This window comes from Lolium perenne, chromosome 1, assembly GCF_019359855.2.
Source record: "Lolium perenne isolate Kyuss_39 chromosome 1, Kyuss_2.0, whole genome shotgun sequence".
NCBI classification, from domain to species: Eukaryota; Viridiplantae; Streptophyta; class Magnoliopsida; order Poales; family Poaceae; genus Lolium; species Lolium perenne.
In genome coordinates, this window is record NC_067244.2 from 228,979,978 (window position 1) to 228,990,179 (window position 10,202).

The window sequence follows — 10,202 nt, forward strand, 5'->3', positions numbered from 1 at the left end:
TTATGTGCTATGTGCAACTCACAGAAGTGTGCTACATATAAGAAGAGTGTGTGGCAATTGGAGAAGATATTCCCTTTAATAATCATACAAATTTGATACTTGTTTGCTTGGTCTTCAAAACTGTTCAGTGGATGTGAGTACGCAATGTCGCCGATGAAATAACTTACTGTCGTACCGTCCTGGATGATGAATCCAACGTCTACGTATTTCTCTAGGAATTATCAGGTTTTGTAAACACTTTAGTGCTTGCTTATACAAGCAGCCTATGTTGTTAATGGAAGCATGTTCGTTGTCTCATTGGCCTGGCTATTGTCGATGTTCTTAATTTGTTTGAAGCCTACTCTCTTTTTCTGAAAGTGCTCCCTTTTCATCTGTTTTGGCTTGTAGTTATGCAAATTGAAAAGCATATTTATATATCCGCAGTGCAGATCACACTAATGTCATGTAATGAACAGACAGAAAACTAGGAGCATACAACAGTAAAATAACATGTGGTACAAGAGATAACACCTTTCAAGATATAGAAATTGTGGCAATATTTTACCTTTCTGTCGTTTTGTCAACACCCAATATATTTCCAAGACTATAAACAACAACCTCCCGCAAACGTTGGATCTACTTTTCACGAATTTCCTGTACCAAAATATAACCTTTGCGTGCAATGATAGCCATATCAGATTTGGGTCCTTGAGTGGCATTACAGGTTCTGCTTGCTTTGTGAATACAACTCGCCCATCAAGAAACAAAGGTATGGTATCTGCCAAAAATAAGAGCATCAGCTTCTTAAAGTTCATCCCTATCAAATTATTATAAACATGTATATAACATTGTAGAAAAGAAAACACGTATGGAATGACAAGGCTAGGTCAACTGAACTAAAAATAGTATACGTGTAAATACATCCTGTGGCTCAAAAGATCAAAGTTAAAGGCTGAAAAAAGATTTGTCACCTTTTTGTGGAAGTTCAGCCAAACTAAAAAATAAATGGCAAAGTTAATTAACATAAATAAAAATAAATGCCACATTTGACCACAATATCAGATGCGGTTTGACAGACCACACCTCTAACTTGAGACGTGTGATGGCCAAGTCTTATTCACTTCCATCTAAAAAAAGTCATATTCACTAACGCTCCTCCTCCATAGATTTCATTTGGCCAAGTCATAGGTGGTTATGTGTGAGTGGACTGCATTAGCCGACTCAGTAGCTACATTGTTGGCTGCATAGCCATCTGTGAGTGGACTGGGCTACTACATGCGTGGGTTATTGGCTGCTGGTCCATGCATATATGTCTATTTAAGGGATTTGTAACATCGTTTGTAGCCAAAGCCAACATAGCTGAGAGGAAGAACAAGAAGAGGAGCTGAGTAGCAGCTCCAACATTTGATCGATCTATCCCATCGTCGCCTTGGTCACTGCAAAGAGAGTAAACTATTGCACCGCTTATAGCCAAGGACTGCACATCCCCCGTGTTTTGCATAGGTAATTCAGTCTCTCAAGTACATATATTTTCAATGGTATGATTTCTTGATAGATCAACTCGAGGTTGGAACTATCTTTTGATGTAAGTAACAAGAAATTGAATTCTGAAAATAGTAGATGCAGATACCTTTTCAAGTCTTTGATAAATTTCTTTTCTCCTACATTGATGAATAGGTCCAATTGTTTTCAAAACTAATTATATACACTTCTTTTTAAATGCACAGATATGGATGTCGATGATGTCTTCATCAATTTACCTAATGGCGCAACCACTGGTATTCTTGTGTATATAAAATATTCATAAATGGCTACATTATATAGGTTCGGTGTCAATTAATTTTTTAATGTAATAACATATTGTATCAATTATAGATATTGCGGGCGTTATCATGTATGTTAGCCCACTGGACCACGAGACATATTTCCCGGTAGGAATGAGGGAAGTAGCAGTGGTGGACTCTAGTAATCACATTGTGTTCCTCCGCATTTTTGATGAACTTGCTCAAAGGCACGAAGAACAATTGTTGCTTGGTGAAAAGCATTATTCATTCGTCATGGCAACCTCTATGGAAGTTGACCAAGCCTCAAGTAAGTCTGGACTCTAAATGGTTAAAAGGTGTTGTACAAAATGCATTTTGCACTATTACTTACTCGATGTTTTTATAAACAGGAAGTCTTTTAAGTACATCAGCAACCACAATTACATTCCATCGATGCTCAGCATGTCATCACTTTGACATGCTTGAAGGTGACTATTTTTTTTATTAGTGCTTCACCATTCCTGATAACTACATGTCTAATTATTTCATGTTGTAGGTGTGCGAGAACGAATTTGTAATGACTTGTATTCCGGTGAAGGGGTCAAAATGTTGTACTTTTAAGGAGGGATGCTCAGAAGCCGGCGAACGAGTGCAATGCAGTTCAGCTACCTCACCAAGCTTCTTCAATCAAACACATCTTCAACCATCTGACGCAAAGTACACCCCGCATCGCGCCAGCTCAAGTTAACAAGTTTGATGAAGTTGATTAGGCACGTAGATCCAGAATAAAAAATTTAGTGGGAAAATTTTAGTTTTGTTAGTCTTATTATTTCTTTCATTTGTTGTAAAAAATAAATATAGCATGTTTTTCTATTCACACGATGCCCCAATCCATATCTCCTATGTTCACAGTTTCCAATCCTCCCACAGCATGGGAAATAAAAGGATGAAATAAGCTTGTATTTGTAGTGCTGTTGTAGCCAAATGTTCTCTGTGCTCACTTAATGCAGTAATTTCTTGACAACAAGAGCCAAAATTCCTATAACCAGTGAGTGAAACATGTAACTGCAAAGCACCAATAAGCATAAAAGAGACTTAATTTTTACCCATGTTACAAGTAACCATGTATCCTTTACAAATACCCTGCAACCAGAGAAGTTGTAGTACCACAGAAGAAAATATAGATATGATGTACCTTCAGGATACTATAATGCATGTGATCTCCTTCCTGGTAGAAGACGCAATATATTTCGCAAGGAGCCCTCCAGATGCGTGGGAAGCTGACAGATCAGACATAACGGCCTACTCCTCCTCCAAATATGCAAGTAGAAGGCCCAACTTAATCATTTAATATATTATAAAGGCATTTGTGGAGATGGGCTATAAGAAAAGGCAATGTCTACAACTATTATGTACGTGGGGTATAAGAAAAGGCAAAAAAACGTGGGCCTGAGATAAATCAGCCGGATAGATCAATAAAAATAGTGTACTGCTACATATACGGATAGTTTGTTACAGAGGTAGATTCCCTACGAGGAAAATATTGCCTCATGATCTCGCTGTAGCAGGCCGCATCCCCACACTCCTCCACCTCGCACCGCGCCAGACTTGATCGATCTCCACCTCGCACCGCGCCAGACTTGATCGATCGATAAGGGACTCCGGACTCCAGCGAACGTGGGCACCTACAACTCTACAGCAACCGCCAGAAGCAGTCACCACGATACTGTTCCCTTCCACAATCGCCCCATCCAAACTCTCCTCCACCTCGCCGGCCTCCTCCACCTCAACTTTGTCCACTCGCCCAACGAATCTGGCTGTGTTGCATCATTATCAATGTCTGGGCCGCCATCCCCGATGCCCTCTGTGGATCAATCTCCACCCAGATTCGGTGCTATTGTCCATGCTATCAATGCGGTAATGATACTAATCTTTGTAACTTCATAGTTTTCAAGGTTTGGTAATTAAATAATTTGCAAGGCTTTGTAATTAAAAGTGATATATGCTTGGTTTTCAGGAAAACATCGAAAGGGGATCAAAGGGTGAGGACACAGATAATAGGCAGATTGAAAAGTGGCTGACCAAATCTGAGACCAACGAGCTAGAAAATATAACCGGCAAAAAGGCTACTTACTCCGAATTGACAAATGTGAGTTTCTTGGTCCTAAAAACTCCCCAATGATTGCACTTCTCCACAGTAATTATCCAACACCCTTTTCCTGGTTTCAGTTTTATTTTTGTTGTTCCCAGGAATTATCTGAAAACAAAACAAGTCAACAACTGCTGTCAGCTCAGAATAAGCACTTAGCAACAACATCCGGCACGGAAGGGCCAGGAACTATGGAGAACGAGTTTGCATCACCCATGCAGATAGAGAAACATATGCGACGGCATAACAAGCCTAAGAAGACACAAGACTATGTGGTTTCTCCAGAAGGCACATAACAAAACCTTCTCTGCCTTGCTTTTGCTATATTTATTATCTTCATTACTAATACATGCTATTACTTCTATTGTGACAGATTATGCCTGCACCGGTGATGATTGGTCCGTGATTGACAAAATCAGAAACGAACCAAGCGACAAGAGATATTTAGTGAGCATCGACGATGGATATCTCAAAAAGGCCGAGTTACTGTCACTTTTAACTCCTGGAGAATTCATTGGCGATGAAGTAAGCATATATAGTTTTGTCACAAGGATTCGCTATTTTATTATGAGTTCTATTATCTCCTATAACCATTGTATGCTTTTGAAATTGTAGATAATAAACGCGTACATAAATTGCATACGTGGTACAGAGCATCTACAAGTGAGGTCAGGTGGAAGTGTGTTCTTAGAGAATGCATGCGTCTCTAAGACGATAAAGAGTTTTAGCTGTCTGGGGCTTGATGACGCACCAACATGGTTATTAGATCGAGTCAGAACTTATTTAAAATATGATATGGTTAGTCTCAGTTTCTTACATCTCCACTAAATTCTATGGAGGATGAATGTTTGTTTATATCGGAACTAAACTAACTAAAAAGTTTCAGATACACATTCCAGTGAACAGTAACAACATGCATTGGTACGTAGCAGTTATAAATACCAGAAAACGAAGTATCCAAGTGCTCGACTCGCTCGGCAGAGGAATGGGCCGCAAAGACCTCGCTGCTATGGTTAGCAATTAGTCCCACTGCCCTATCTTTTGATAAGATGGTTTTCTGTTATTCTTCGGTTGTGATGTTAATATTGTCATTTATTCGTGCAACAGCTGGAAGGATTGCAAAATTTATTGAAATATGCATCGCTTAACATGGAATTAAAAGCTGATAAATGGCCGGACCTAAACGTGACAACATGGCCAAGGGAAGACTGTATTACGAGCAGTCTACAAACAGATGGGTATACCTCTTAACTCAATGCAATCAAAAGTTTGTTTTTTTATATGTCCCATTAATTCTCATTACAAAGAATCATGTGTCCGCAGGTAAGAAAGAATAAAGTGTGCATATGCACTTACCAAATGAGAGTAGATGACATCGTACTTAATCATCTTCATCAGTAGCATACTACTCATCCATCATGTTTACCTACAATAACAAACCATCAAAAACGAGTGTGTTTAAATATAAATAAGGCAGGAACAAAAGCAGTTTAATTGCTATGTCCATTCTCCCCAAACCACATTGCATGTTCTTTGTGATAATATCCTAAAAGAGTTCTAAGCCATAGTGTTAACGCGTTTTTTTCAACACCACATTGCATATTCTACCATGTGTGCTACTTATGTGGTTGTTTTGTTTGTCGATGTTGCTACCATCACATCCCTAGGACTGCATACTCTCATCCATGGACCTAGAAATCGTGACCTGTGGCCGCATTACCATGCCGATAGTGACCCCCTCTCAGCATTTTGGAAGCTTCAAAAGCAAAGAGCGAATGCAATAAGGGCATGTCGATTTTATTTATTCTTTAGAAACAATGGAAAGCATATTCATGGTTGTACTGCGATTGATATAAAATTCATTTTCATTGTCCATATTCTACATAGGAATTCACAATTGGAAAAAACAGAGATGTTATCACCTGTGTATCATTGGGCACCAGACAATACTGGCTGATGCTTCCATGGGCCTTCCGACATGTCGCCGGCCACTGGACATCCTCGCCTCCTTGTTGCAGTGCCAAGTAAGGCGCTGATGCGATGGCGCTGGACATTTGCACCTCCTTTCTGTAATGCCTACCACGGCGCTCATGCGAGGGATTTTAGACGACCATGTAGTTCCTTAACTACAAATGGCAGCCGCACATCTTGTTTGTTTCAAACTGCCATTAGTACTCTTTCCAACCTGTTTGAGATGTACAAGTAAGATTACTGTACATATGTCAAGTCTATAGTTTAACTTACCTATATGCTAATCTTAATCAACATAGTTAGGTTTCCCACTTGAATTCAAATCTATGCATAAACCCTATATTTCTTCACATGAATCCCAGAACATAAATACCTGAGTTCCCTAGAAAAAATTAAATCGTAGTGGCCACTTATATTACCAATTCCATTCTCCCCAAGAGGAAAACAAATTATCGGATTTAGATAAGGGCCCAGGTTTAGTTTTTCATAGTTATGATCTATTGAATCATATTTGCCTCAATGCAGTAGGTAATTCTATATAATTTGGAACTTTATAACACTTTATTTCATGTTATAGGCAAAATAACTTCCATACCATCACTTTAATTTCAAGCTAGCTACAATGCAACAACTCAATACATATCTGATGATGAGTAGATACTGTTATGTCATACAGAAATAAATATGTACATTGGTTATCTATGTATTTTTTTTCTAGAGGGACAATGATGTGTATAATTATACATAATGATTGCTTTGTGTTAAAACACCAGTAAGTAATAGGGAAAGAATACACATATTCAGTGGTGATGGATGTTTAGCTCTGCCTTTTCATAATGGACCATCGAGCCACAATGATTCCGTCCTGCTTTGGGCCTGGCTTGTGTGCACACAATTCCTAGCGCCTATAATGTAAATGTAAAGTAGAGAATGGGCTTAGTTTTGCATGGATCTTCTTAGCTTCGCAAAGTAGAGAATGGGCTTTCATCAATCATGCATCATTTTGTGTCATCAGTAATGATCAACTGTAAGTATAAACACGAGGAGGCCATCCTGGGCTCTCCTATCAAAGCGTTTAAATCCTACAATGCTCCCTCTTTAGACAAATAACAAAGTTGAACTCTGCAGTACCAGGAGCTAGGCCAAGATTCACCATCCTCATCAACAGATTATTTCCATTTTTCACATTTTTTTTTACCCTAGACAGTTGAACTCCCCTGGTGAAAACTTAAGTAAAATAGAAACAAACTTTCCGGTGATTGGTAACTATTGGAACATATTAAGGCCCAATCTACACGGTTAATACATCAGCAGCACTTATGCAGAAAACATAATAATTGGATCAATGACATGCTGTAAAGAGCATCAGAGATGCGATACAACTATATTTTTAGTAGATACACTGTCAGTTAAAGTATAATACAACAACAGGGAAAACAATTTCTGTGCAATGTTTATTTACCTGTTGAGGGGTGGCTCAGTTCATGCCAGCTTTGTTTTCAATGATAAGCGTGATAACCACAGGGATGATACTTTGGGATGTCACAAAAGCCAATTCATGAACACTATAAAACCTCTATTGGTGTATCCTGTAGTCCACTCAAAGTTGTCAAGGAATGACAAACTATCTACAAACATCAATGCCATCCCTGTAGCAAAAGGTAGTTGCATCAGTTGCAAACAGAAACAAACCTCCTCTTTGGTAATTGCTTACTGGGGTCTACGAACGGCTACATACAAAATTACTGCTTATTATTTGAAGATAACATATTGGTGGGGTTCAGATTAGATGTGTAAGTTATCAGCAATGAAGCATTGTCTGACAAGAACCCAGAAGGCCTTAACATATTGGTAGGGCTTGTGATTTTTTAAGCATTATATTGAGTAAACGTTGGATCAAATACATGCGGCATGGCACACCAAGAATATTGTATTGCAAACTTGCAGTTACATTATACATGTATGTGCTTTAAATTTTATTGTCATATTCTAATGCATTTGTAGTATGTTTATCTTGCCAATCTGTTTTCTCAATATTCTGTGGCAGCAAGAATTCACGAATTTGGAACTCTATTAAAAAGTATTAAGAAGATAAATAAGTTCACCCTATACGTGTTCCATATTTTAACTAGCATGCATAGGTAAAAAAAACCTGTGGCGAGGAAGGAAATGGTGAAGGGGATACCTGGCGCCGGCGATGGCCTTCTCGAGCCCCCGATTCAGCGCCCCCACGTCGACCTCCAGCACCCTCATCCCCCGCTCGGATTCCGACGAGTGAAGAGGACCCATGGTTAATAGAGGGACGGGGAGGCCCCGGTGGCGAAGGCGGGTGGCCGCGGCTGCGGATCCAGTGGAGACGGGGAGCGCCCATCCACCTCCTTTTGCCCCTCCCGCTGGGTGCCCTGGCCTTCCATTGGCTTCTGGTCGCCTGGACGAAGAGGACGGAGGAGGTTGCCGTCCAGGCCATCGGCGGCGAGGCAGGAGAGCGGGTGGCCGCGGCTGCGGATCCAGTGGAAACGGGGAGCGCCCATCCACCTCCTTTTGCCCCTCCCGCTGGGTGCCCTGGCCTTCTGTTGGCTTCAGGTCGCCTGGACGAAGAGGATGGAGGAGGTTGCCGTCCAGGCCATCGGCGGCGAGGCAGGAGAGCGGGGGTCCGGTCGACGGCGGTGGGTGGGGGCGGGGGGAGAGCCAGCGAGTACTGTGAGTGCGAATTTTTGTTTTTGACGGTGATGAGACATGGAGTGAGGACGACAAGGAGTGAGGTCCGCGAGGTAATCTCGGGCCTGTCGGCCGTCGGGTGTGCGTGGGCCGTGGGCCGTGGACTGCTCTTGTCTCTGCTACAATTCAGAAAAACAAATTGCCCTCAAATTTTCATTTTTAATGATTTTGAAGGTCGTTTTTTGTGAGGAATGATTATCCTTATTGAATAAATACTAATTTCTGTATCATTAATAATTATAATCATGCAGGTCATCGTGTGGTCTATGGATGTTAAATTTCATGGAATATTTCACGGGGGATATTTTATCCGACATTCCTGAACAGGTATATTTGCTCCATATCGCGATACTTATTCCAGGTTGTATCATTATTACTTGAAAACTAACTTTATTTACTGCTTGATTAATAGGTCAATATGACAGATTTTAGAAACAAACTAGCCGTAATTTTAGTGGATTCACATTTGAACGATGATAATATAAGGAATCGAGACTTGAAAGATGATGAAGAACATACATTTGATCCTACTGATTGTGTCATTGTGGATGGACCTCCTAAAAACAACAAAACATCGAAACTAGCGTCGGAAATTGGGTTCATATCGCAATCATTGCTTCTGTTACCATCTGCCAATCCAACAGACCAGGAATTAATAGATGAACTTTGCCTATACATCAGCAGAGTTGATGATATCCCTTCACTAGAGTAAGCAACATTTTTTTTTCATTTTATTGTATTGTTCTAATAAATTGCGATAGCATACTTGTAATTGTAATTGACATAATTCTAATTTTACAGGACCGAATGGGTTAAAAGTTCGAGTCCTTATCCTATTAGTCTTAATTTAAGACAAATAAGTAGCATACTAAAAATGAATGAAAATATGGACGTTAGTTGCTTTAATATGGCTGCATTTCTGATATCGGCGTGGCACGACATCCAGCTTGCTAGGGATGTCCCAGTCCACTACATGGACTTGAACTTCTGTGTAAGTTACTATAACTATATACTAAATCTATTTATATGTGACTCATTTGTGGCATATACTAATGTTTTTTATTATTATTATTTTAGTTGATGTCTCAATATGCACGAGATCCAAGTCGTAGTGACTATCCTGATGTTGCTCGATTGGCTCAGTTGTTTCTTAGCTGGCCTGACAGCAATGAGTATCATATATCTGAATGCAATATGGTAAGAATTCAATCCTTCATTCTTAAGAGTCAATTATCTGTTATAATGATTGCTATATTTTTAAATGTATCGGTGCAGATTTTATTGCCTTGGGATATTGTTGGGTTATTCCAGTTGTTCGTCTTGGATCGGCACAAAAAAGTTATCTCTTTTTTGGACCCACTTCCAATACCATATTTGGCGAAGACTATACTTAAAAATGTGGCCGGTAATTTTAATCTTGCCCTCGAAGTTGCAAACCCTGCATCAAAGGATGACATAACTAAATGGGGTTGCAAGGCTCTCAAAGTTCCAACAAATCTAGCCGAGTAAGAATCTTAACAATGTGTTACAATCTTAACGTATTTATTCGACCCGCAATGTAACATTATATGCATGCAGTGCTCTGTCGGATTATTTGGTTTTTGAGTTCATGCATTCATGGT

The 10,202-nt window shown here is 39.8% G+C and overlaps 2 long non-coding RNA genes across 2 annotated transcripts; one reads left to right on the forward strand and one right to left on the reverse strand.

Moving 5' to 3' along the window:
* Nucleotides 1-1,342: 1,342 nt before the first annotated feature.
* LOC127326894 (uncharacterized) lies at nt 1,343-2,613 on the forward strand. The gene is made up of 5 exons (XR_011750632.1): nt 1,343-1,482; nt 1,707-1,757; nt 1,855-2,070; nt 2,153-2,230; nt 2,299-2,613. It is a non-coding gene; the product is annotated as an uncharacterized lncRNA (long non-coding RNA).
* Nucleotides 2,614-8,593, reverse strand: LOC127326904 (uncharacterized). Its single transcript, XR_007868193.2, has 6 exons — nt 8,048-8,593; nt 7,325-7,511; nt 5,814-6,076; nt 5,248-5,317; nt 2,938-3,999; nt 2,614-2,807 (listed from the first exon to the last, which is right to left on the reverse strand). It is a non-coding gene; the product is annotated as an uncharacterized lncRNA (long non-coding RNA).
* Between the last annotated feature and the right edge of the window lie 1,609 nt (nt 8,594-10,202).